The sequence below is a fragment of the Tamandua tetradactyla genome, chromosome 10 (assembly GCF_023851605.1).
Source record: "Tamandua tetradactyla isolate mTamTet1 chromosome 10, mTamTet1.pri, whole genome shotgun sequence".
Lineage (NCBI taxonomy): Eukaryota > Metazoa > Chordata > Mammalia > Pilosa > Myrmecophagidae > Tamandua > Tamandua tetradactyla.
The window spans coordinates 97,252,585-97,278,832 of NC_135336.1; the positions used below are offsets into that span (position 1 = coordinate 97,252,585).

At 40.9% G+C, this 26,248-nt stretch overlaps 1 long non-coding RNA gene across 1 annotated transcript in view; it reads right to left on the reverse strand.

Moving 5' to 3' along the window:
* Positions 1 to 25,910, reverse strand: part of LOC143648078 (uncharacterized) — a 56,963-nt gene extending 31,053 nt beyond the window's left edge. Inside the window, exon 1 of the long non-coding RNA XR_013158348.1 lies at positions 25,840 to 25,910. This is a non-coding gene — a long non-coding RNA (uncharacterized LOC143648078). The remainder of the gene's footprint in view (positions 1 to 25,839) is intronic.
* Positions 25,911 to 26,248: the final 338 nt, after the last annotated feature.

Below are 26,248 nucleotides of genomic sequence, written 5' to 3' on the forward strand. Positions count from 1 at the left end.
GAGGAGAAAAATTAATGGAAGAAATTATCACTGAAAATTTCCCAACTCTTATGAAAGACCTAAAATTACAGATCCAAGAAGTGCAGCGCACCCCAAAGAGAATAGACCCAAATAGGCGTTCTCCAAGACACTTACTAGTTAGAATGTCAGAGGTCAAAGAGAAAGAGAGGATCTTGAAAGCAGCAAGAGAAAAACAATCCATCACATACAAGGGAAACCCAATAAGACTATGTGTAGATTTCTCAGCAGAAACCATGGAAGCTAGAAGACAGTGGGATGATATATTTAAATTACTAAAAGAGAAAAGCTGCCAACCAAGACTCCTATATCCAGCAAAATTGTCCTTCAAAAATGAGAGAGAAATTAAAGCATTCTAAGACAAAAAGTCACTGAGAGAATTTGTGACCAAGAGACCAGCTCTGCAAGAAATACTAAAGGGAGCACTAGAGTCAGATACGAAAAGACAGAAGAGAGAGGTATGGAGAAGAGTGTAGAAAGAAGGAAAATCAGATATGATGTACATAATACAAAAGGCAAAATGGTAGAGGAAAATATTATCCAAACAGTAATAAAACTAAATGTTAATGGAATGAATTCCCCAATCAAAAGACATAGACTGGCAGAATGGATTAAAAAACAGGATCCTTCTATATACTGTCTACAGGAAACACATCTTAGACCCAAAGATAAACATAGGTTGAAAGTGAAAGGTTGGGAAAAGATATTTCATGCAAATAACAACCAGAAAAGAGCAGGAGTAGCTATACTAATATCCAACAAATTAGACTTCAAAGGTAAAACAGTTAAAAGAGACAAAGAAGGACACTATCTACTAATAAAAGGAACAATTAAACAAGAAGACATAACAATCATAAATATCTATGCACCAAACCGGAATGCCCCAAAATACGTGAGGAATACACTGCAAACACTGAAAAGGGAAATAGACACATCTACCATAATAGTTGGAGACTTCAATTCACCACTCTCATCAATGGACAGAACATCTAGACAGAGGATCAATAAAGAAATAGAGAATCTGAAAATTACTATAAATGAGCTAGACTTAACAGACATTTATAGGACATTACATCCCACAACAGCAGGATACACCTTTTTCTCAAGTGCTCATGGATCATTCTCAAAGATAGACCATACGTTGGGTTACAAAGCAAGTCTTAACAAATTTAAAAAGATTGAAATCATACACAACACTTTCTCGGATCACAAAGGAATGAAGTTGGAAATCAATAATAGGCGGAGGGCCAGAAAATTCACAAATACGTGGAAGCTCAACAACACACTCTTAAACAACAAGTGGGTCAAAGAAGAAATTGCAAGAGAAATTAGTAAATACCTCGAGGTGAATGAAAACAAAAACACAACATATCAAAACCTGTGGGACGCAGCAAAGGCAGTGCTAAGAGGGAAATTTATTGCCCTAAATGCCTATATCAGAAAAGAAGAAAAGGCAAAAATGCAGGAATTAACTGTCCACTTGGAAGAATTGGAGAAAGAACAGCAAACTAATCTGAAAGCAAGCAAAAGGAAAGAAATAACAAAGATCAGAGCAGAAATAAATGAAATTGAAAACATGAAAACAATAGAGAAAATCAATAAGACCAGAAGTTGGTTCTATGAGAAAATCAATAAGATTGATGGGCCCTTATCAAGATTGACAAAAAGAAGAAGAGAGAGGATGTAAATAAATAAGATCAGAAATGGAAGAGGAGACATAACTACTGACCTCACAGAAATAAAGGAGGTAATAACAGGATACTATGAACAACTTTATGCTAATAAATACAACAACTTAGATGAAATGGAGAGGTTCCTGGAAAGACATGAACAACCAACTTTGACTCAAGAAGAAATAGATGACCTCAACAAACCAATCACAAGTAAAGAGATTGAATTAGTCATTCAAAAGCTCCCTAAAAAGAAAAGTCCAGGACCAGATGGCTTCACATGTGAATTCTATCAAACATTCCAGAAAGAATTAGTACCAACTCTCCTCAAACTCTTCAAAATAATCGAAGTGGAGGGAAAACTACCTAATTCATTCTATGAAGCCAACATCACCCTCATACCAAAACCAGGCAAAGATATTACAAAAAAAGAAAACTACAGACCAATCTCTCTAATGAATATAGATGCAAAAATCCTCGATAAAATTCTAGCAAATCGTATCCAACAACACATTAAAAGAATTATACATCATGACCAAGTAGGATTCATCCCAGGTATGCAAGGATGGTTCAACATAAGAAAATCAATTAATGTAATACACCATATCAACAAATCAAAGCAGAAAAATCACATGATCATCTCAATTGATGCAGAGAAGGCATTTGACAAGATTCAACATCCTTTCCTGTTGAAAACACTTCAAAAGATAGGAATACAAGGGAACTTCCTTAAAATGATAGAGGGAATATATGAAAAACCCACAGCTAATATCATCCTCAATGGGGAAAAATTGAAAACTTTCCCCCTAAGATCAGGAACAAGGCAAGGATGTCCACTATCACCACTATTATTCAACATTGTGTTGGAGGTTCTAGCCAGAGCAATTAGACAAGAAAAAGAAATACAAGGCATCAAAATTGGAAAGGAAGAAGTAAAACTATCACTGTTTGCAGATGATATGATACTATACGTTGAAAACCCAGAAAAATCCACAACAAAACTACTAGAGCTAATAAATGAGTACAGCAAAGTAGCAGGTTACAAGATCAACATTCAAAAATCTGTAGCATTTCTATACACTAGTAATGAACAAGCTGAGGGGGAAATCGAGAAACAAATCCCATTTACAATCGCAACTAAAAGAATAAAATACCTAGGAATAAATTTAACTAAAGAGACAAAAAACCTATATAAAGAAAACTACAAAAAACTGCTAAAAGAAATCACAGAAGACCTAAATAGATGGAAGGGCATACCGTGTTCATGGATTGGAAGACTAAATATAATTAAGATGTCAATTCTACCTAAACTGATCTACAGATTCAATGCAATACCAATCAAAATCCCAACAACTTATTTTTCAGAATTAGAAAAACCAATAAGCGAATTTATCTGGAAGGGCAGGGTGCCCCGAATTGCTAAAAACATCTTGAGGAAAAAAAACAAAGCTGGAGGTCTTGCGCTGCCGGACTTTAAGGCATATTATGAAGCCACAGTGGTCAAAACAGCATGGTATTGGCATAAAGATAGATATATCGACCAATGGAATCAAATAGAGTGCTCAGAAATAGACCCTCTCATCTATGGACATTTGATCTTTGATAAGGCAGTCAAGCCAACTCAACTGGGACAGAACAGTCTCTTCAATAAATGGTGCCTAGAGAACTGGATATCCATATGCAAAAGAATGAAAGAAGACCTGTATCTCACACCTTATACAAAAGTTAACTCAAAATGGATCAAAGATCTAAACATTAGGTCTAAGACCATAAAACAGTTAGAGGAAAATGTAGGGAGATATCTTATGAAACTTAAAATTGGAGGCGGTTTTATGGACCTTAAACCTAAAGCAAGAGCACTGAAGAAGGAAATAAATAAATGGGAGCTCTTCAAAATTAAACACTTTTGTGCATCAAAGAACTTCATCAAGAAAGTAGAAAGACAACCTACACAATGGGAGATAATATTTGGAAATGACATATCAGATAAAGGTCTAGTATCCAGAATTTATAAAGAGATTGTTCAACTCAACAACAAAAAGACAGCCAACCCAATTACAAAATGGGAAAAAGACTTGAATAGACACCTACCAGAAGAGGAAATACGGATGGCCAAGAGGCACATGAAGAGATGCTCAATGTCCCTGGCCATTAGAGAAATGCAAATCAAAACCACAATGAGATATCATCTCACACCCACCAGAATAGCCATTATCAACAAAACAGAAAATGACAAGTGCTGGAGAGGATGCAGAGAAAGAGGCACACTTATCCACTGTTGGTGGGAATGTCAAAGGGTGCAACCACTGTGGAAGGCAGTTTGGCGGTTCCTCAAAAAGCTGAATATAGAATTGCCATATGACCCAGCAATACCATTGCTAGGTATCTACTCAAAGGACTTAAGGGCAAAGACACAAACGGACATTTGCACACCAATGTTTATAGCAGAGTTATTTACAATTGCAAAGAGATGGAAACAGCCAAAATGTCCATCAACAGAAGAATGGCTAAACAAACTGTGGTATATACATACGATGGAATATTATGCAGCTTTAAGACAAGATAAACTTATGAAGCATGTAATAACATGGATGGACCTAGAGAACATTATGCTGAGTGAGTCCAGCCAAAAACTAAAGGACAAATACTGTATGGTCCCACTGATGTGAATGGACATTCGAGAATAAACTTGGAATATGTCATTGGTAACAGAGTCCAGCAGGAGTTAGAAACAGGGTAAGATAATGGGTAATTGGAGCTGAAGGGATACAGACTGTGCAACAGGATTAGATACAAAAACTCAAAAATGGACAGCACAATAATACCTAAGTGTAAAGTAATCATGTTAAAACACTGAATGAAGCTGCATCTGAGCTATAGGGTTTTTTTTTGTTTTTTTTTTACTATTATTATTATTTTTATTTCTTTTCTCTATATTAACATTCTATATCTTTTTCTGTTGTGTTGCTAGTTCCTCTAAACCGATGCAAATGTACTAAGAAACGATGATCATGCATCTATGTGAGGATGTTAAGAATTACTGATTGCATATGTAGAATGGTATGATTTCTAAATGTTGTGTTAATTTCTTTTTTTTCCATCAATTAATAAAAAAAATAGATATTTGTGAGGTAGTTTTTAATTAGAAATAGTGGCTTACAGAGTTGAAGTGATGAACTGTTTTATCTATATATTGGCCTAAGTGGCCCTAGTGAAAGATAATCCCATCAACAGATTTGGTGTATCCTGGCTGAATGCTTGTCTTCCAAAATACAGCACAATCTATCCCATGTTTCAGGTTATAGCCGAAAGCTCTACATAAACAATGATATACAAGGTAAAAAGAAAAATATTAACTTGTGCTTTGGAAAGAAACAGGCAATTTTGCCTTTCATCACAAATGAAGCACTTTAAAATTAATAGGAAAATAAATTATATGGCTACATATTTCTTCATGTAAGTGGGATTGGAAGTGAATCAACCAGCCTTGTCAAATTTATGAGCCTGAGTCTAGCTGATGAGATGGCTTCACAGGTATGAAGGATGTGTCATTCAGAAGGACACACTGATCTGAGTTAGTTCTTTTCTGTTCGTTTGCATTTAATTATGTACTAAAAGGATTGGTATAGAGAATAAAATATACATGAACTAGCACTTCTGATTTATAAAAGTGTATCAATGACATTTCAATTTAGAGTACAACCTCTGTATGGAGAATAAGACTGTGTACATGTAACTTGCATTAACAATATTGAATTCAAATGAAAATTCATTTCTGTTTCTCATATTTCTTTTAGCCAAGATATTTTATTCATATTGAGATGTACATTTTAGCGTTGCTTGTACTTAAAAGCCTACAATCAATAAAACTGCTTATAAAAAATTAAAAAAAATTAAAAAAAAATGACAGTTATCACCGTTGAGATCATATGGCCAGTTCCCTCTAAATGTCTTTGCATAAGGCATCTATGTGGCTCTTCTAAGAAAATGCTAAGGTGTTTGCATGCATTTTAGATCATGAAAGACCGCTGGGGTTGTGGGGCAGGTGTCATGATCACATTCGAAACCTTAAAGGTGTATGCTTTTAAAAAACAGGTTCTAAACACTCTTTCCTCTTTCATCGTCATGAATACCTTCATAACTGCTTGAGGGCGAAGAGTAATGCTCTCTGCATTTTACTGGACCACAGTGCTCATAGATGAAGGGGCAATTCTTCCAGGTGTTCTTGCACCTCGGGCTGGATCCCCGTGGCAGGAGAGGAGAAGCAGATGGGGGCTGATCCATGTTAATTCTCTGACGGCCTCCCAGCTCCTTCTCTTTCAGGTTTCTCTCTTCCTTTCCTAGGCAGGCTCCTGGGAGAACCAAGTGGCCAGATCACATCAGTCGGACAGAAGATAAAAAGAAATCAGTGGTAACGGCTTTACAGCTCACTTGGGAAATTTGTGGCCTTTCCCCAGGGGGTTACAAATTTAATTTTTCTTATTCGATCTTTTTATATTCTATGGCTGGCAGGCAGTGGATTTTCATTAAGGCTGCTGCAGCACTGGGCTTCTGTTGTTGCTATAAAAATCTTCATGGGCTTTGAGAAATATACTGGTGGCCCCAGCCTGTCTCCAAAAGTGACCATGCTACTAAATTCCAAGAAGCAAGCAATTTGGTCCAGGCTCAGAAGTCTAATGATCCTGGGAAATCAAGAAGAAATAGAGATTAAATTCCCAGCTCTCTGCCCCATAACTCTTCCCGTAAATAGATAAAAATCCTGTTTCTTATTCTGAGCTTAAAAAGACTGACTTGGAAGATCTGCAAATTTCAGTTGTTGTTGCTACTTTAAACAGGCTGGTTCCAAAATTTTCAAGCGTTCTGTTTGTAGAACAAATGGAGTTTTAATAGTTTGCAGTGCAATTTGAATATGCTTGCTAATAGGTATTTTCTGTTTAGGAAATAACTACAAAGTAACCAAGAAACTGATTAATTCTAAGGCTGTTGTTATTGGCAACTAATTTAAGCTGCTTTTTGACTAGAAGAAATGAATTGCCACATCTATTAAGGAAATTGAAGAAAGCCACTTTGGTTTTCTTCACCTGCAGCAGCTGAAGGCATCTCTCCCCAAACACAGGCATCTGCTGAACATCCAGATGTCTTCCCCATGTGTTTACCAAGTTTATTCCACCCATTACGTGTTCCATTTTCCGTTTACTATTATTCAATAAGCAATAAAGGAAACCAAGTGGATTTATGAGTAAAAAGTTGAATATTTCTGATACATTTAACTAGGTCCTTCAAATAAGGATGGGGCACTGAAGAGGGAACAAGAAGTCTTACAGGTCTCTGCTGTGTAGATTAGAAGTACCGCCTCTGACTCAATTAAGCAGGCAGACTTCAGAACTTTTGGTACTCATTGGGTAAGTATGAGAGCATTTTTGTGTGTTGGTTTGTTTTGTTCTTGCATAACTGGACAAGGCAAAAAAGGGATTCTTAGGCAAGTAAGAGAACAGCTCATTTATTTTCCAGCCTTCATTCAAGACCATAAGAATCAGAACATCTTGACTTGCCAGCTTTCACTCAAAGTCAACTTGTCAGATAGTGCATTCTGCTTACAGAGCTTGTCTGAAAATAAGGATTTTTAAGAGAGTCATTCTTTGGGTTTCTTTGCTTTCTTTTTTCTTTTTAACTGGAAGTTACAATCTTAAATTAGACTACTTTTATTAAGAGTTAAGATACCTGAGTCTTAGTTCTGGTTCTACCACTGACTAGTTTCGTGAACTTCCATAAGTCCTTTAATTATTCTGGGCATGAGTCTCCTCATATTTGAAGTACAGATATTGGACTGCATCATTTCCAGGATCTATTTCCACTTTAATTCTCAGTTAGACAATGGCAGTCTCCAGTAGAGAACATTTTTACTATTATCAAGCTTACTAAGATGCTTTCAGTTCCCTAACAAAAAGGAAAAAGAAGAGAGCAGAGTTCTAGGAGTTTAATGGGAAACCAGGATAACTGAGGCATGGAAATATATTTTGTATACTCTAGCACAGTAATTTTCCCTAACAGCTTTTTTTCTCTGTAAAAGTCAGATGTATATTGATCTACCTTTTCATGACCTTGGTTGCAAATGCACAATTCTGGAATCAATACATGCAAAATTTTCCAAAATGCTCTCATATTGTTTATCGGAAGGCTTATTCCTATGGCATAGATCATGATAAGTGGCATAATTAATCAGATTTAGGCTACACTTGTAATGTTTGTTACTCTATACCATTTGTGTTTTTGATACAACTATTACTCACTGTTATATTCTCGCTGCTTGGCACATGGTAGGTGATATATAAATGTTTAACGAATGAATAAATAAATGAATGAATATGATCTTTATGTAGGCCATGTGCTGTTGGGCACAAAATTATCAAATAAGAATGTCCCTGATCTGCTATTACTGGGGAGGGTGATGGTGTTTATTGATGATGTTACATGGAAACACATCCATTTTCATCTTATAGCCTGGAAATAACTCTCTCCAAAGAGTGTTTAAAGCGCTGCCTCATTGTGGGCACTGCATCCAAAGATATGGCAATGGGCATTCCTGCAGAGTGAAGAGCTTTGTCTTCACACATCTCTCCTATTCCTAGTTAAATAGGCAGGCTGGATTTTGTGCAGTCACTTCATCTCAATGAGCCTTAGTTTCATTTTCTATAAAATGTGGATAATTACACTTCATGTGCAGGTTCTCAGGAAGATTAGAGACCGGTTTGGCAAAATGACTCCTACAAAGTAAATGCTCACTACTTTGCATGGTATCATTATGATTAGCCATAGCATTTCCATTTTACAGACAAGGAAACAAATGCATGGAGAGTCTGACAGAGTCCCCAGGACACAAGGTTGCTGTATTTAGAGCCATTCCTGTGGGTGTGAACCCATGGTAAGTAAGACCTTTTGATGAGGTTACTTCAGTTAAAGTGTAGCCCACCTTAATCAGGACTGATCTTAATCCTCATACTAAATCCTTTATAAGAAAATGAAATACAGGTAGGGAGAGAAAGCCATAGAGTCATAGTCTCAACAGAGATGGGAAATGAAGGGAGAGACCAGAAGATGCCTCCCTGTGCCTTGCGACAAGCTAAGGACCAAGGATGTGAGCAGCCAGCCCCAGGAGCCACAGTCTGGGGAGAAAGCAGTGCTTTGGTGATACCTTGATTTGGACATCTTCCCAACCTCAAAACTATGAACTAATAAATTCCGATTGTATAGCCTGACCCGTTTCATAGTATTTGCTTTGACCAGCCTAGGAAATGAAATCACTCATTGACAAGAGAGTTTCACACATCCCAACATCTGAGCAAGCCAGATGCCCTGTCCTTAGGTGCCAGTCAGTGGTACCTGAAGGCTGATGCCACCACACTCCTTTCTGCATCATGCCCTCTTCTTCTCCTGTTGTCTTCTTTTCATACCCCCTTCCTTCCCCTTTCGTCTCTAAAACTGAGGCCAAAGGGAAAAGAGAAACTAGCTTGTATTAGATCCCTGCTCTGGCCCAACAGTGAGAAACAATGGATCCCCTAAACCTGAGGATTATATACATCGGGTTTTCTAGTAATTTCATTCTTTTCAATAAAGTCAATGTGTTAAAAGTATTTAACTAAATGTCATTTAAGGAAATCTTCTTTCTGTGGGATATTAAGGGCTTCCAATACTCACCAGACACTTATTGACCTTTTTCTAGGTGCTGTGGAAGAAATCATCAAGTTTTGAAACATCATACTTCTATCTCCTCTACCTGCTTCACGAGTTTCCATCTTTGCACAACAATTAAAGTTCGACAGTATCCGATTCTTTACCCTAAAACTTCATTTCTTCTTACCCTATATTCTTTACTTAGGTTGTGTTGTTTGTTTCCACTGTTTAAACTAATATCTCTGAGTCGATGTTTTTATATGTATGTATTCTACTCAGAATGCTAACTCACACATATAAATTAAATTGCCTGCAAGAAATTTCCACATGGATGTTTCAGAGGTGTCTTAGTTTCCTAAAGCCATGACAAAGTACCACAAACTGGGTGTTTAAACAACAAAAACTTATTGTCTCAGAGTTCTCGACACTAGAATTCTTAAATCAGTGCATTGACAAGCGTGTATGGGAGAATCTGTCCCGTGCCTCTGTAGCTTCTCCTGGTGGCTTGGTGACCATCCATGTGTTCTCGAAGTTCTCCCATGATGGCCTCCCCTATGTCGCTCTCTCTCGGGTCCAATTTCCTCTTCTTTCAAGCACATTAGAACATACCCTCATCTAGTGTGACCTCATCTTAACTAACAAGACTTTCAACGATCCTATTTCCAAATAAGACTTGAGCAAATCTAATTTGAACAAATTTAGTTGATGTCAACACCAGTTGGGAAAGACATAAATTTAGTGTAGATTGGCATGACAGAGTTAACATTACTAGATCCCACCAATCCAGTTGTCCTCTCCTTCCATGCTGAAATTCTTACAGCACTTGCGAACCCCATGCAATAGGTTGGGACCATGAAATCCAGTCACAGTGCTGCAAAAGTGACCAAGGAGGAGGCTTCATGATGAGATGGGGTCGGCGGGGGGGAGCATAAGATTGAAGAAAGACAACAGCTACGGAGAGTCACTCATGAAACCAACAGCAGAATTTTAACGAATGAAAAATAAACCCTTATTTTGATTTTTAAAAAAGTATATAACTAAATGGTAATCTTTGTATGTTTATAAAAATGCTCATAAATAAATTCATAAGTCATAAAAATAATCTCACTTTGAAATGTGGGCCATAATTTTGGTTTGGGAAATACAATTTTTAGAGAGGATGCAAAAGACAAATTTAAATCGAACAGCTGGAGAAACAAGCTAGAAAAACTTCAGCTTCTAAATGAGACAGAATGATCTGATTATGAAATGTTATTCAGTGAAATTCGAAATGATTGTGTATGGACTCTCATTTTGTTTATGTTCCTAAGTAAAAAAACGAGGCATTATCCAGCTCTGACTAAAATCCAAGTGAGCCAGGGCTGTATCCACAGCTCTTGTATTGGAGGAATCTTCCTTTTGTTGACTTCTTCCAGGTACCTCCACCAGTGCATCCTTCCCACCCCAGGCTGCTGCTCTCCTTTTCTCATTTGTTCCCTGGGGATGTCTCCAGTGCTCATAAGTTTGTATGAAAGTATGCTGGTGACTCCCAAGTTCACTTCTCTGGCCTTGATTTATCTCTGGCATTCCAGACCCACATCTCCAAATAGGACATCTTCATGGAAATTGGACATTTTCAATATGGATCCATCCATAGGCATTTAGGGATTCCAGGGATAACTACAGGAAATCTATGGGTCCACAAAGTTTTATGGAAAACTCGGAGTGTGTGTGCATGAGTATGCATCATGCATCTCTCCAGAGAAAGGGAACATTGCTTTTATCAGATTTCCAAAGGAGTTCCGGGTGCGCCTCTTCCCCAAGTTATAGCTACTATTTGATGGGTGCTTACTCTGTTCAGGGCATTGTACCAAGTGCTTTACTTGCAGTATTTTATTCAATTACTGCAGCCATTTTTTGAGATATGATCTGCTCGTGGCTCCCATTTTTGATATATGAAGAACCTGAGGCATTATGAGATTGGAAAGTAGCTAAAAGATGTTGGAAGTCAGGTTCAAACTCAGGTCTCCTCAAATGCCAAAACTCATGTTTTAACTTCTGTGATTATTCTGTCTTCCCTCAAAAGTTAATCTCAGCTCCTGACCCCATACCTCTTTTGACGAGGGTGTTATTGTGGCCCCCCAGTTCTCCAGGCCCCCCTGTATTCCTTCTATACCCAGTCATTGATTTAAAAAACAAGCAAACTCTGCCTTCAAGGTCTTACTCACAGCTGCTTCTCGAATCCAACCACAACTATGATGTCTTAGCTCAGACTCTTCCCATGTTGAGCCAGGGTTTTATCACCCTGGCCTCCTGCCCCTTACCCTCTGATCTAGCCAGTCTGTGGCTCATCTTCTCCCTAAAGCACCTTCCTTTGGGTTCTAGTTTGCTAGCTGCTGGAATGCAATATATCATAAATGGAATGGCATTTAAAAAGGGGAATTGAATAAATTGCTTGTTTACAGTTCTAAGGCTGAGAAAATGTCCCATTAAAGCTAGTCTATAGAAATGGCCAATCTAAGGCATCCAGGGAAAGATACCTTGGTTCAAGAAGGCTGATGGAGTTCAGGGTTTCTATCTCCAGTGAGAAGGCACATGGTGAACACAGTCAGGGCTTCTCTCTCATCTGGAAGGGCCCATGGCGAACATGGCGTCATCTGCTGGCTTTCTTTCCTGGCTTCCTGTTTCATGAAGCTCCTCAGGAGGCATTTTTCTTCTTCATCTCCAAAGGCTGATGGACTCTGCTTCTTGTGGCCATGTCAGTCATCTCTGCTTTCCCCAAAGTATTTCCTCTTTTATAGGATCCCAGTAAAGTAATCAAGACCCACCTAATCCAGTTTAAAAGCCACTCTTGATTGAGTCACATCTCCAGGGAGATGATCTAATTAAAGTTTCAACATACAGTACTGAATAGGGATTAGAAGAAGTGGTTACCTTTACAAAATGGGATTAGGATTAAAACTTGGCTTTTCTAGGGTACATACATCCTTTCAAACCAGCATATTCTACCCTCTGGATGCTAAAAAAGACATGTTTTTCCCATATACAAAATACATTAATTCCATCACAATATCAGAAATCCTTAAATCATTTCAGTAACAATACAAATGAAATACAAAGTTAGAAACACTACAAACTCCTATCAAAGTTAGTTACAGGCGTGGTCTGTTCTAAAGCAAAGTTTTTCTCTACCTCTGGATCTGTGAGACTCAGAACAAGGTATTTGCTGCCAACATGCAAAGGATATTAGTCATAGGACACATCTACCCATTTCCATAGGGAGGAAGGAACACAGGGGCCTCTGAACCCATACGTTTTTGGAATCCTACAGGGCAAAGTCCATTAGATTTCAAAGTCTGAGAGTCATTTATCTTCAGGGCTTTAGAAAGTGACAGTCTCACCCTTTCCAAGGGCCCATGCAGAGGCTTGCCTCTCTCTGAACACAACCTTGGGGGACATCAGGGAGACCATCTTTTTCTCGGCTCCTCCCTCTCCAAGCATCAGGGCCACACCTGGGCTCTCTGCCATCTCTGGGGCACATGCTCAACCCCTCCATGTGGTGGCAGCCAGGCTCTCCCAAACCCCAAGGAATGTGGAGACCCCAAGGAATGCCCTCTCTAAGACCTGAGGAGTTCATGACTCTTCCGCTGCAATGAGGTGGAAGGCCCATTCTCTGCCTTTGGGGCAAACTCACCCCCTCCATGTGTTTGGGTTGGTCCATTCTCCTGGCCCAAGGCTTCTTGACTTCAGACCCCAGCATCCCTGGTTTTGCCTCTGAAGTTATTTTTCTTCCAATGTGTCCCTTCTCTGTCACTCTCAGTCCTGACTGGCAGTGGTTCTCTTTATACAGATCCCACAACACTCTCACTGGCTTCCTATGCAGTAGCCTTGGATAGTGCCCATCGGACATAAGGAATTTCCACAAATCCTTCCTGGATAACTCCATGTCCAATCCTGGCTTCCTCTGAAATGGCTGAGTGGTTCCACATTTGGCCAAATCCTCATGTGGGACACTATTTTCTGGGGTCTCCCTACCTGGCCAACAATTTTCCAGAACATCGGTTTCTGGTTTCTTTGTACCTAAGAGTTCAGTTCTTAGCTTACCTCTCTCCTGTCACATTGCACTACAAGCTGTATGGAGAAACCAGGCTGCACTTCTGCCATTTAATTTGGAAATCTCTTCTGCTAAATATCCAAGTTCATGGCTTTTAAAATCTGCCTTCCAACCAAAGCCATTAGTCAATTTTGCCAAATTATCTGCCATTTTAAAACAAGGTTTGCCTTCCTTCCAGTCTATAATAGCATGTGCCTCATTTCTTTCTAAGGCTTATCAGAAGTGACTTTAGAGTCCACATTTCTGCAAATAGTCTCTTCAAAGCATTCTAGGCCTTCTCTATGAAGCTCCTCACAATTCCTCCAAAATCTTCCCTTTATCCATTTAAAACGCCGTTCGAGCATGTTTGATATTTGTAAATCAGAGCAGCACCCCACTCCTGGTACCAAGTTGTATTAGTTAGGGTTCTCTAGAGAAATAGAATCAACAGGAAATATTCGTAAATATAAAATTTATAAGCGTGTCTCACATAAACTTGGGAACGCAGAGTCCAAAATCCATAAGGCAGGCTGTGAAGCTGACAATTCCAATGGAGGGTCTGGATGAACTCCACAGGAGAGGCTTGCTGGCCAAAGCAGGAAGGGAACCTGTCTCTTCTGAATCCTTCTTAAAAAGCTTCCAGTGATTAGATTAAGCATCACTCAGTAAAGAAGACACTCCTGTTGGCTGATTACAAATGGAATCAGCTGTGGCTGTAGCCTATGTGATCATGATCTAATTCTATGAAATGTTCTCATAGCAACAGACAGGCCAGCACTTGCCCAACCAGACAAACAGGTACCACCACCTGGCCAAGTTGACGCATGAATCTGACCATTACACTTTGTTCAGACCATGTGTAGTTCCATGAGAAACAGCCCCACCTGTGAGCAGTTATCTAGCTCTTTACCTCTGCCTTTCCACACACAGCTCACACAGGATCCTCCATACATACACATGCACATGCACAAGCACATGCACCCCCATTCACACGCTCACTCACATACACACACACAGCACCACATGCACACTCTTTTGCACACACACACTTTCAACCATAGTCACACTCACACACATATGCACATATCCTCACTTTCACACACACCCATTCACACACTCACATACTTACACACAGACACAGAGACACACTGCACTTTTCCACCTCTGGGCCTTGTCTGCCTGAATTCCTCAACCAAAGAGCCCCATCTACCTCCTCCTCTTGGAGTCTGAAGAATCTTTGTTGAATCAACTCACACTCTCCTACCTCCTGGGACAAGAAGCTTGCCAGATTCATCAAATATTCTCTGTCCCCTCTCTCCAGGCCTCCTAGTGTCAGCCTAGTCTTCTTTGTATTGTAACTCATGGTGTGGATTTCTGTCTCCCCTACACAGGTGTACCCCCCACCACACACACATACACACTCACATATGCACCCTAAGGTATGATTTCTTGGAGGGCTGCAGTATCATCCTGATTTATTCAACAACAGGCATTCAGTAGACTCTTATTGATTTTGGGTTTGAACAATGAAGTACAATTCAATATGTTTCTACTGGAAGTAGATGTCTGGGAGAAGGGAAAGGAAATGGCAGGGAAAGACAACTGGGCACCTTTGATTCACTTTGGGTGCCAGTGAGCACATTTCTGTGGAGCTGCCCCATTGCAGCCACTCACAGATGAGAACCCACTGTACATGCTCAAGGCCCCAAGACCCTTTTCAGCTTCTCCTCCAGGCACTCTGAGATGGAAGGGGCACCAGGTCCCTGAAAATTCCAAATCTGTATCCCCGTTTGCTGCCAGGCGTCTGACAGGAGGGCCCTCTGTTGCAGTCACCTTCAAATGTAATTGGCTTTTCAGTTGCGTAAATCTTTCAAGCTGTGGCCACGTGGTGACGTGGGTGGGAAGGGGTGGGAAAGATATAGTGGAGGATGCTTTTGCTGATGAAAAATGTGGCATCTCCTGTCTGGAAGAGCTTTCACCCACCAAGTCTTGTCAGCCTCCCTGAGCCTTAAAGCATGGAGCAGAAGAACCTCTGACCTCACTGAAGGAAGAAATTGGTGCCAATGAGAGAGAGTATGGACAGAGAGGGCTGGAGCCCCACAGACAAACTATCTTTACCTATTTGGGATGCAGCAGCTGTACCTTCCTCCCCTTCCACGTTCAGCGAGTGAAGGCAGTCATTCCTTGAACTGGAGCCCAAGAAGCCGAGGTGGCAGTTACTTGGCTGCAGACTCTGGCTCCCACGCTGAGGCAGGAGGTTCTGAGTTTCTTACAAACAAGCAGAAAAATGTCACCTTGTACTACCTGGCCTGGCCTCCTCGGTGGTGATGATACTGCACCCTACCTCTTCCACAGCCCCAGAGAGAAGAGCATGCCACCTGGCCGTGTCCCCTCCCCTCCTCCACGCCATCCTGCCACCTTATTCTCCCCACGCATTTTATGTCCATTTCCACTGCCCTCCCCAGTTCTCCCTTCCATACGTCACAGCAAAAGCTGCTGTTTCTGTTTGAGAGGGTTTTTACCTTAGGCAGTGTTATGGGGTGAGTTTTATTCTTAACCCCTAAAGGATATGTTCAAGTCTTAACCCCCAGCACCTCAAAATGGGACGTTATTTGGAAATAGGGTCCTTGCAGATGGAATCACTTAAGATGAGGCCAAATTAGATTAGGGTGGGCCCTCATCCAGCATGCCTGATGTCCTTTAAGAAGAGGGAAGTTTGGACTCAGAGACCAATGCAAGGGAGAAGGCCACATGAACATGGAGAAAGCAGAAATTGGGATGATACAGCTGCAAGCCAAGGATTGTCGGCAAATAGCAGAAGCTGCAAGAGGTAAGGAAATTCTCTCCCTGACAGATTTCAGAGGGTGCACGGCCTTGCCCACCCTCTGGTTCTAGACTTCTGGCCTCCAGAACCATGAGGCCATACATTTCTGTTGTTTAAGTCACCCATCTTGCAGTACTTTGTTACAACAGCCCCAAGAAACTAAGACAGGCAGGTTCTGACGAAAACAACTCCGTAGTAGAGATGGGCTCGCTGAAGGTTTTGGGGACTGTTCTCATCTATACCTGTGCAGGAATGATGGAGGCAGGGTAGGGCAGAGGGAGGGTCCAAACCTCCATGCAACAAAGGCTTTGAGGTAAGCTTTGAAGAGCAATGAAGAGAAATGCCCATCTATAAACATTGAAGAGAAATACCAATCTTTACTGAATATTTCTTTGAGGAGACAAGTAGGAAATTCTGTTGCACACTGTTATTGTTTCCTCGACTACTCAAGCAAATACCATGCAATGGGTTGGCTTAAACAATGGGAGTTTACTAGATCATGGTTCTGAGACTAGGAAAAAGTCAAAATCAAGACGTCATATAGGCAATGCTTTCTTTGTGAAGATTGACACCCTGGGGCTGGCTGTTGATGATCCTTGGTCTTGGGCTCCTTTGTCACTGGACAATACACATGGTGGCCTCTCCTGGCCTCTCCTTTCTCTCCCAGATTCTGTTGACCCTCAGCTTCTTGTTTTGCCTGGCTTTCTCTCTTTCTGTCTGAATTTCATTTGCTTGTAAAGGACTCCAGTAATAGGATTAAGACCCATCCTGATTGAGTTGGGACATACTTAAACTAAAGTAAGTAATCAAAAGGCCTTATTTATGGTGGGTTCACACCTGCAGGAATGGATTAAGTCTAATAATGTGTTTTTCTGGGGTACTCAGAAACTACCACACGCACCACATAGTATTTTGTCCTTAAAATCCTCTTCAAATATCTCATTGTCCTTCTCTGTGAGTTCTTCTCCACTGGACAGCCCTGCATTGCTTTCTTCCTCCTTGTTCATCTCTCTTCTCCTTGCTCTTCCTTTCCTCCCTCTTCCAGTTTATTCTCTCTGGTAACTTTGATCTTTTCCAAATAAAGAAATTTGGCATTTCTTTACCTCTTGTTTCTCCCCTTTCTCTCCATCATTTCTTTCATCACAACACTGACAGATTACTAGCTTAGGAACCAAAGGAGAAGAAAGATTGTAACTATCATTCTTAACAACTTCATCTATTCTCCTCTAACTCCTGCTCTAGTGAATAAGTCTTGGAATTTCAATTGGCTATGGAGTGGTGGCCCAATCGGAAGGTTATGGGTTGTTAGTGATGACTTAATTGTCCCTGGGCTGAAACAGGGCTCCTGGCTTTTATAATGACAGAAGTCCCTGGGGGCCTCTTTGAAGGACAGATTTCTGTGCAGGAGATGACCACGTGCTGTTGGATTCAGCCGTTGATCTCTAATGGAGCAGATAGTGTCTGGGAGGCCAAAGGCTGACCAAGGAAACACATGGCTGTAATCACTAGAGTATTTGGTCATTGTTCAAGAATGATATTGCATATAATATATAAACATAGAAAATTATACCATATTTGTTTAATAATAATAATAATGATAGTGACCTTAATATGTTAGGGTTTCCTATGCGCTAGGCTTTGGGCTAATAGTTTACAGCCATAAACCTCACTTAACCCCCATGTAATGCTAATATGGAGACTGAGGCTCAGAGGGCTCAGGCCCCCTGGGTTCTGCAGTGGCCTCCTAAACCAGGTGTCTGCTCAGCGGTTGTGTGCAGATAAGACTCCCCAGGCAGCAGAGAGGAGCTGCCAAGGGACACTTGAGAACTGGAATCTGCCCCTGCTTCACTCGCATCTTCCCTCCTGCCTCAGGTGTTCTCTCAGGTGTCCTTGCCCTCCTCTGGAAGTGTCTCTTCTCTCTTCTGCCACTACCTCTGAAAGCAGTAGTTCTCAAAGTGGGTTCCCAACCTGGTCGCATCAGCAGACATCACCTGAGGACTTTTTGGCAATGCATTTTCTCAGGCATCTCCCCAGACCTGACTCAGACATTTTGGGGTAGGGCACTGTACTTTTCAAAGTCATTCAGGTGATGCTGACACAGCTCAGGTCTGAGAACCACTGAGCTAAATTGATGTGTACAGACCCTCAACCAAGAGATGATCAGGAGGAATTGGCTTATAACTCAGGTGGACTCTACCTTGAACAGAGAAGACACTACTTTGCCCAGGGGCCACAGACAGCTTCTGGGGAGGGGCTGCCCTGACCCCAGGTCCCACAGCCAGTCCTTCTGCCCTTTTTCATCTGGATCATGAATCCATAACTATTATTAAGCTATTTAACTTAAAATTTCCATTTCCAGCAGTAACCACATTTTAATTTTGGTTCTGAAATTAATTTTCATTAATGGAAACTTCCTAATGACCTGTGATGTGTGCTCTTGTGTTCCCAGTCAAGTAGGAATGCTTCTGGGGCTTTGGCTGGAATTTTGCAATCACTACAGATAGTACAGATTCTAAACATCAGTTCCTAGGGAATCTGAGCATATCCCTTTCAATAACTCGTTTGGTAGGCATGGGGTAGTCTTTGATCTTGCTGGAAGCAAGTTAAATGAATGCGTTTTGTTTTGCCACATCAATGAACTCCTTTAGAGCCTTGCGCTCAGGGGAGTGGAAAAATCCATGACCACCTGGCCAGGTGGGGTCAGTGCTCCAGGTGGGAGGGAAGATCATGGGGGAGGGTGGGTGCAGCCCAGCTCTGTCTCCCATAAGAAGCTGTTCCCAGTTTCCTAATCTGCCCCAGAATTTATGACCAAGATGGGTGCAAACCTGGAGTCCTGAGTCCCTGACCTACTGTGATGTCGCCCTTCCCTTAGTTATGGAGAAAGGGGACAAAGACAAAACTTGTCCTGCATTGGGTGCTAGTGTTAGTTTTTTAATTTTGAAACTCAGATACAGCCTATTTAACACTCCCATATGTCTGGGTTTCGTGCGCTTCCCCCAGGGGCATTCGTTTGAGTAATAGAGATCCTGTAGGTCCTCAAGATTCCCAGGCTGAGAGATGTGTTTAGGGCCAGACTAACTGACCTCAGAGAGCCCGTTGGCAGAGGGGTGGGAGTTTAAGAGGGGCAGGGAAGCACTGGGTGCCTGCCATCTGGGTTTGAAGCCTATCTCTATGTCCCTGGGCAAGCTCCTGAACCACACTGGACCTCACTTTCCTCACCTGTAGACCAGACAGGGCGATGATACCACCTCCCTCCTCAAGGTTATGCACACCATTTGACTTTATATCAACAATTCCTGGTGGAATCAGTACTAGATAAGTTTAAAAATAAAAGAGAGTAAAACACAGATGTCAACTTGTTTTCTTATGATTTTTTGAACTTCTAAAAACATAAAATGGAAAAATCTCTCTGGTTAATGGAATTAATCCAGAATTCTGGGGATAAGATTTGACCATTCTGGGGCTTTTTGTTTCTGTCATCAACTTAGGGTGCCAGGAAGTAGCCCCAGAATGGCCTTTCTTTCCACCGGCTCGTCCTTCTTCCAATAGGGATGATTTACCTCTATGTCTGTGTCTGAGCACCTTTTTGGTCTTGCATGAAATCGCAACTGGAACCAGCATTATCTCACAGACTCTTACAGAAGAGCTGGGCTTTAAGTTGGAGTTTGTCTCAGAACGGTTTTGCTTTAATTCACTAACATATTTAGTGTACAGCCAGGTTACTGCAAGGGCTTGGTTTCCTGGAAGGGGTTTTGGATGTTCAGATGCTCACCGCAGGCCAGGACTTGGCCCATGTGAATTATGCTATGAGGTTAAGAGATCAAGCACGACTATTGAAATAAATTATCACAGGGTGACTGTTCAGTGCCAAAGTCATATGCAGGATCCTTATTCACCTGTGTCTGCTCACTTGAATTACAGGCGTGGGATTTTTAAAGAACCACATTTTCAGGATGTGTCTTTCTTCTGCCCCACTTTGAAGAACTCAGATCCTTTGTCATCAGCTCTAATATAGTTCCTTGCTTTTTACAAGCACTTCATGATAATATGGCAACTTAACTTACAGGGGAGTTAGATGTAGTTATATTGGGGTTACTGACATCTGGGCAGGCTACAGTGATTCGCTGATAGACACACTGTAAATCAGCAAGGGATGGCCTGGAGAAACCGGCATCACTGGCTCTTGGCCATGTATTCCAATATCTAACTGTAGTCTATCTGGGTTGGCTGAATTTGGAGATATTGTATTTTCAGTGAGTACACTGTGATGTACATCTTCTGAAAAACTTCAAATCATTTTGCTTCACATGGTTTTCATTATTTATTCTGTCTTCAGGTTCATTCTGGGTTTTATAAAACCCTGACTTTTTGAATGGTTCTGCTCTTGTCAGATTCAATATGCCAGTTGAACCCTGTGCCAAGATCTGGACGTGTGGTGGGCTCGGTAGGTCCAATTATCCTTTGTATCTCCAAATGAGTCCCACTGCAGCCTTGAACTGAAGAGGATAATATAAGGGACTACAGGGAGGGGATAATGGGATCACATTTGCACTGTCATTTATGAGCTTCAGCAGAGAACAGAGAAATAGAAATGTCAGTGAGGTTTGCAACCTCTGAAATATGTGCATTTTAATGAGAACATCCTTCTTTTTTTTTTTTTTTTAATATCAAGAAACCTAGAACCTATGCAACCCCATTCTCCTCACATGCACTCATTTGTATGCTCAGCTTTCAGAAGCTTTGTTTCAAGAATGTAAGTCCAGGAAATACTGAAAATTATTTGAACTTGGAATTTGAGGTTGGATCTTCAGTGGTCGTACATCTTGTTGATAGGGAGAAGGAAATAGAATTTGGAATGGGTTTGGTTTCTAAGAATCAGGTTAGTAGCTCAAAAGATGGCAACACAGCTGGTTGACCTGCAGTCTGTTGCCAGAACTGGTAACACCTGAATCTTCTGGTTCAAACCAACTTAGACCTACAGCTGTGTTTTATGGCACCGGGTTAAAAATATCCTTGTGTTTTTGTGTGTGATGGGAGTGTATGTACAGGCTCAACACTGAAATTAGATGGGCAAGCAAAAAGCATGGGATGTTATAATACAATATTTTTAGTTTTAGTTGGAGTTGATGAGTCTCACAAAAAATATATAATTTGGGTGGTCACTTCTACCACTTTTAGAAAGTGATTGCCTAATATCAGGAGTCATTGCCCAAAGAGAGGCAATCTCTCCAAAGAGCTCTCCTCAGGAGCTCTCTCTCCATGCTGTTGCCATTGGAGGAACAGAGGTGATGGATCATCACCATATCCACCACCTTAGGAAGGCAGCCCTTTGGGCATTTGGCTGCCAGGAGGACCGAGAGAACGTCCATTGCATCTTTGGATGCACTTGCTTCATGATGCCAGCAAAGCAGTTTGCCTCCTTCTGCTTTTGTTTCTCTGGTTAAAATGAGGACCGTAAGAAGGAAACCCATAAGAGGAGGCCCACCTTTACTGTATATCTCCCCCCAAAATAAATAATTAAGACCCTTTGAGCAATTTATTGAGGTCTAGTGTGAATGATGTTGCTAGCACAATGAACCTTTGAAAATACTCATTAATGTTTTCAGGGTGCCAGGGCATTGTTGAGGTAATTGCAACTTTAGTAGGCATAAAAAAATAAAATATAGCTGAAAAATAATTATAAAGATCATAACAATATCACATGAACTTTTATTTTTATAGGTAATTGTCACTTTATAAATACTTGGGATGTAATGATACTCCCGTTCAAGTAATTTTCTCACAATCACAGTAACTGGAAGGTTAGGTCGTGAAACTTGCTTTGTAAGGAGTGGTTCAGTTTAAAGGAGGTTTCTTTATGTAATAATGTAGCAATGTATGGCTATTTTTAATGTATCTTTGTAGGATGAAAGTAGTATTCACCAAAGAAACAATTATTGTTGGGGAATTTTCTCTCCAACTGAAATTGGGGGTTGCTGTGTATCAGGGGAAACTGCTTTTGTTGTCACCTAAGAGCATGGTCGGCCCAGAGCAGGGAAAAAAAGAAAATAGCACATGCATTAGGTGCCAATGTATACCTCTGTTATCAAGCTAATAATTTTGCTACTTATTCTTTCTTGTTCCTTGATGAGAAGCACCTGTGAAGGTACAGTTGAACCTTGAGTCACAGATTTATATACCAGTCTGAAATGATAACTTTTGGAAATTTGAGCAGTTGATTTACTCACAGATAAAAAAGGAATTTGCTTCTTGTGGAGTGTCAGCTCATTGGGATGATAAATAGGAAAACCTCTCGTTTCATTTTCTCTAATATTTGCCTCTCCCAGCTCACTAGGATGACCCCTTCTTTCTTGTCAGCAGCGGCTCGCTAAATAACCTCCTGGTCAGAACCTGTCCTTTTTCAGCCCCTTGGATTCTTAGAATTCTCTGGGATTCAAGATTCAGTGCTGTTCCTTTGCAAACCTCACTCTCAGGTTTGATTTAAACCCCACTTCCCTCCACAGAGCACTGACACTTCGGCTTCCTCCTCATCCCTCTCCTCCTCTAGGCACAGCGTCCTCTGGGGATGGCATGGGCAGTTTGAAGCAAAGAAAAGACAAATGCTTCCTGAGTTGACTGGGTGAGATTTCAGTCCCCTCTGTTTTTTCTTTTTCTGTTGCCTCTCTGGCTGACACTGACTGTCCTCTGAGGATCTCCATATACCAGGTTTCTCAAGGGGTGGACACCAGGTGGTTCCCTGGAGGATACCACTGTAGATCTGCTCTCACCTTCTTGCTGCTTGCCCAAAAGACCCCCTTTGGACTGTGTATCTACGGTCAGCTCAACCTTCCAGATGCTCACATGACTCACAATGAATGCCTGGATTCTTGCCACAAGAAGTGGTGGAGGTTCAGCGTGTCCCAGAGGGCCCAATCTTGAAGATCCCATCCTTGCATTTATGGAGAAGGAGTGCAACCCTGCTTGGGGTGGGGACAGTGATGAGAGGCCACACAGAGCCTGTGTTCCCAGGAGAGATGATGGACCCCTTTTCTTACTACCTTGTTCAATGGGTGAGCAACAGGTGGAGTGGTTGACTTGTCAGGGTGGAGCCAGGAGGCTGTTCAGGGTTCTAGGCTTCCAGGTCAATCTCATGATTCATGTAGAGTCATCCTTGTGTGGTGCCCTCAGTTTCTATTTTCATCTTCTTGTTGAATTGAGCCACACTGTCTACATAAATTTGCTCCTCACAGAGATTCCATAAAGCTGATAAGGTTGATGGATGTTCTCCTCATTTTAAATATGACACAATATTCCCCAGACCATATTGTCCTTCTCATCTGACCTTTCTCACACACACTCTCCTTGCACACTTTTCATCTTTATTCTATTCATCCAAACCCATCTTTCTTTTAAGAGAACCACCTCCTTGGAGCCTCCTGTGATTAGGCTGGCCTTTAGATCCTTCTTTTTGGAAGCCTAATGCAGCACTAAATTTAGTGTGTTTTTTCCCATTTTATCTTCAAGTGTACTCATCTTGTTTCTCTAACCAGATGGTAAAATGTTTGAAGGTGAGAATCACATCTTTGAGAACTCATAGTCTCCTCCTAAGTGACTAGAAAATGCTGAACATTTAATAGATATTTAAAATATGTTTTGATCAATTAAAAAGTGCAGCTAAAGCTAGTTTTGGAAGTTTAGATTATTCCGGTATTTCCTTTAATCCTTCTTTATTGGACAATTACGATATGCTCGATAAGAGCTACAATTGATATACTCCTCCCGCTTCCCTTATTTTACAGACAAATGTATAAGCTTTGGGAGATCTACTTGAGAATAGGCCCCATTCAGTTACATGAATGGGAGAGACTTCTCTGAGATACCTATTCTGGACTCTAGAACCTTAGCTACTGTTCATTGCTGGCTTTCCTGTTTGGACGACCTCCTTAATCTCTCCAAAGAGATCTCGCAACAGTGCCTTGCAGAGACATCCAAAGAAATGGTTGAGTTGGATCAACACCATATTATGGAAAAGAAAGGGTTACTAATCAGAAACATTTAGCTGTAATGTGTACATAAGAAACCAAATACACCATGTCGCCATGTGCCAGTGAGATCAACCTGCTTCTAGTATTGGGCACAAATCTCTTCTCCCTGGGATTTGGGGGAGTCTGTGTGAGCTCATCTCTGTCTTAATCTCATTCCACTTTCTCCTTTCCCCTCATCTGATTCTGTGGTGTCCCTGCTCCTCTTTCTTGCCCTTTCCTGGACTACATTAGATGGTCAAGTACTGTGTCCTGATTGATATAAAATAGCATGGCAGTCTTCATCCTCAGGGGATTATTAGTCAAATTACTGACTCTAAAATACAGAGTGTTCATTAACTATACCCCACCACCACTGGACCTAAGGCAGAGGTCCCTTACAAAAACTCAGAGAGTTTCAGTTTCCTCCTGATGTGAGTTCGACATAAAGACTACCATTTCTGATTACTTTAACCCAGAAATGCCTCTTGTTTTCTCTGCATTATTTCATGGCTGGGGTCCCATACTCTATTCTGGTCTTTGAGCAGAAAAAAAGCAAAGACAGGAGTTCCCCATACTTGGGCTCCAGTATCTACTTGGCCACTTATTAGTGCTGCATGACTTTTAGAATTCATCTGATCTCCACCATGTCTTTACAATGACTTCTGATAGGTACCATGGTTTTCTTTCTTTGTTATTGTTTTATCTGTAAATAAGGGATCCATGGATACTAAATTACCAGAGTTCCTCCAGCAGCAGCAGCTTGGAAGTTGAGGTGGGGGCAAGGGCTGTTGGCACTGTATAATGGCTTCATTCCTATTCCTGGTGGCTTACATACAGACAACAAATAAAAAATTCTGTTGCTCCATCCAGTGCAAAGGTTCAATTATTGACGCAAATAGTAAGAAAACCTGACATATAACATGGCGTTTTTGCTTCTACCATTAATTTGATTATTGATTTTCTCTGGCCATATTTTATAAGCTTTACCTTAGGGCATTCATATAGGTATCTGTGAACTTATATTTACCTCTCCCTTGACTATAAAGGAAAAGCAAGGATGGGATACCTGGTGAACACTTGTTGTTCTCAAGAAGCTGAGAGCCCAAACTCTATAGTGAACCTGGTGGGGGGTGTGATGGTGACACCCTGAATGTGGAGGACCAAGAAGAGTATTGAGAAGAGAAAACAGAAGTTACGCCAACTTTTAAGAGAGCTAAAGCAATGTAAGACTCAAGGTAAAATTAAAAATATATATACAATCCTCATTAAAGTGGAGGCGCTTGGGAAAAGCAAATCTATGTCATTCACAAATTGCTTATTTGGGCCTAAACCCAAGAGCATCCTTTGACTGAAAATATCAACTTGAATAGCTACTTGAAAGGCATGAAATGTTAGCAGTGAAACCTTAATTAAAAATAGTCATTGCTTACCACTGGCAGAGAACTTCCCTCTTAATAGACAAGCTATGGAGGATACTTAGAAACTATTTACTACTATAAATTTTGTTTGTATCTTGATAAGAAACCTTAAACTGTTTAAAAAAAAATAACTGCTTTCAGAGAAAAACTTTCATTGACTCACAGGGACTATGTCTGCAAACAGCTTCTTCCACAGGGAGAACTGGTCACCTTGAGAAGGAATGACCCCTTTCCAGAGTGAGAAGGACAGTATTCCTGGCGTACATCAGCCCTGTTTCCATGAAACCTTTGTTTGATCACATAATCCTCCCTCAAGAAAATTCATATTAATGTCCTTTCTATTAATGCTGAGGATCTTTGTTGAATATATAGCATTTTTCCTTGTTTATTAAGCTGATTCTTTTCCAGGCTGGAGAGTTCTCCACAAGTTGAGTTCATAATTGGACCTGAACCAAGCTGGTTAATTCCTATAATTGAGATCCTGGCAATGCTCCTTCATTAAATAACACCCTGCTGCTGCCTTCAAGGGGTCCAACAGGGCAACTTATTTTAGGTAAGTTAACCCTTGCTCT